Source organism: Pseudopipra pipra, chromosome 3, assembly GCF_036250125.1.
Source record: "Pseudopipra pipra isolate bDixPip1 chromosome 3, bDixPip1.hap1, whole genome shotgun sequence".
NCBI classification, from domain to species: domain Eukaryota; kingdom Metazoa; phylum Chordata; class Aves; order Passeriformes; family Pipridae; genus Pseudopipra; species Pseudopipra pipra.
The window spans coordinates 26,836,530-26,839,029 of NC_087551.1; the positions used below are offsets into that span (position 1 = coordinate 26,836,530).

Genomic DNA, 2,500 nt, shown 5'->3' on the forward strand with positions numbered 1-2,500 from the left:
CCCAGCCCCTCTGCTCCTCCTCTCCAATTATGTGTGATTAGTCTCAGTGTGTTGTGTCAAGAAGGGGGAGTGTGCTGAGTGCTTATTATCTGTTTAGGTACAAGAAGAGCACATTTAGGTTCTGACTATGAATGGAAAGTGAGCCTTTATCAGGACTAAAATCTAAATGCTACTATCCTAGAAATGGCTTTTAAAAAAACACATCTTTTTTTGATAATATTACAGCCAAAGGATTTTATAGTATAAGAAAACTATCTCCCTTGAATTAGTTTATATTGGGATATATTGTGGCCCACATTTTTGATAAACATTTAATGTGATTTTTCTTGTTCTTGGAAAGACAACAATCCTACAAAGAAACAGGAATAATATCTGATTTTCTTAACAGTTTAACAGACCATTTTAATGACTTCTCAGAAACAGTCTCTTAAACCGCGAGACTTTTAAAATGTTGAAGAAAGAGAGAGGCAGAGGCCATGACTGAGAGAGGAAGGTACTAGATGCAAGCAAGTGTAGAGAATCATGCTGAAGTACATTAATTAAAAGAACTGCAATGCGGGAATAAGCATTCTTCCATATTTAACAAATTGGACAGTACATAAACCACAAGCTTGTGAAAGTCCCTTTCTCTTCGTTCTTCTTCTCAAACAGATTTCTTCACTACCGGTTTGCATGTCCTTGTATTCAGTACTTTTTATGCTCCATTAGAGCACCTAGATGGATCTCAGAAGGCATAGGTCAAGTCGCAGTTAGATCATACATTTCTTTCTCACAAAAACTTGAATTGCAATGCCAAGTGATGGGCTAACATCACAATAACAGCAATTTATTCCTCTTTTGATAAAAAGCAGCCTATTCTCGGTGTTAGATAAAGACCAGGGGCAATGCAAACCAACCATTTATCCTAGAACTGAGTACTATGTCCCTGCTATAGCTGGTATGAGTTTCATATTCAAACTCCTGTTGGAAAATACTTGTCTAGTAAGAAATCAAAAGCATTTAGGAGTAATTTGAAATTGCTGTGAAGATGGCTTTAGTTTAATTAGTTTCGTTTTGTTTGTCCCACACAGCAGTGTCTTTGTTTCTCTAAAAACATGTACAAGGACATCTTCATAATCAACAAAGCAGTGTGAAAAATAGCTCAATATTAAAATTTGTGAACCTTTTATTTTTGAGAGGGCTTGAATGTCTTCTGTACAGTAATCTAATAAAGATCGTTAGTTGCCAAAAATAGAAGCAGCATCATTGAAAATTGTGGTTTTAGCTCTAAGAAGAAAAGAGTTTTACTCAAATTAGTAGCTGATAATTGCTTTTTATTTCTTTAGTGTCTGTCGTTTGAGTTGAAGGCTTTGCACAGGTGCTGCGATCCCTAAAGTGTGTAATTGATGGCTTGTTTACCAAAGATGCATTTAGGCTTCATCCTGCAAACTCACGTTGGAGCTCCACAGGCAGTAAAGTTACTCATCTACATAAGTGCTTGCAGGTTTGGTCTGTGTGCACAATTTTAGAAGTATATAAGCAAGTTCTTGATTTTTCTGTTTTAACATGGGTATTGAAAAGTCACAGATGTAGTATTTACATGAGGCACTAGAAGTGTTCTTTTTTTAGAGACGTCTCTCAGAGTCCCCTGTGTCACTAGGGATTTGAATTGTTTCTGAGCTCTTAAATTTTAATAAAAATACAGCGTTTATTAATACATCAAATATCTTTGCTAAGAAAATGTTCAGCAGTTTATCAAATCATGCTTATAAAATATATCAGAGCCTTTTATTTGGTGTTTTAACTAGTCTCTGATACTTGGTATATTTTTAATTATATAGTTTACAGTGTTCTATTACAGAATATTGAGCTTAATTACTTTGTGTTTGTTAAGAAGTTGAAGTTGAATGATGCTGTGCAAGAGCTATGCTGGCTTCCCCAAGAATGGAAATGTTAGGCTGATGCAAGTTTTCCTTCACACATGTTGGTAGTTCTTACAGCAATGTTGTGTCTTCCGCCTTTCTCAGAGAAAAGTAGGCATCCATTCCCCTGGGCACAGCCCTTATGCACCTGGTGCCACTGGCAGCAAGTTGTGTGATCTTCAGGATATAAAAGATCAAGAAAAAAGTGTTCCATTTCCTGCTTTGAGATATGGCAAAGGCTTTCTTAAAAATTACAAACTCATCCTATCTGATAACATTCTGGAATAATGGGACAAATCTTTACATTTGGGAAATAAGTCTGATTTGAAATGACAAATGTCTAAAGAGTGTGAGATAAGGCAGAAGAACTTACCATCCCAGGTACCAGTCCAGCTTCAAAATCCTTATTGGACAAGTCATTTACAATTTCCCTGAGGCTTTAATGGCTACATGTTTGCGTGAGGAGGGAAGTGGGATTAAAATTGTTTCCCCCCCCCAAAGGCATCCTTACATCTTAAGCCTGGCTGCATACGGTTTATCAAGTGTTATATCTCCATTACAACTCTCCTTCGCTGTTCCCTGAACAAAAGAGGATGCAG

General features: G+C 36.6%; 1 protein-coding gene across 1 annotated transcript in view; it reads left to right on the top strand.

Moving 5' to 3' along the window:
- Positions 1 to 2,500, top strand: part of CAMKMT (calmodulin-lysine N-methyltransferase) — a 216,209-nt gene that overhangs the window by 212,094 nt on the left and 1,615 nt on the right. Inside the window, exon 11 of the mRNA XM_064648385.1 lies at positions 1 to 2,500. This exon is cut by the window's left edge and continues 757 nt beyond it; it is cut by the window's right edge and continues 1,615 nt beyond it. The gene's annotated coding sequence lies outside the window, so the exon portion shown is untranslated.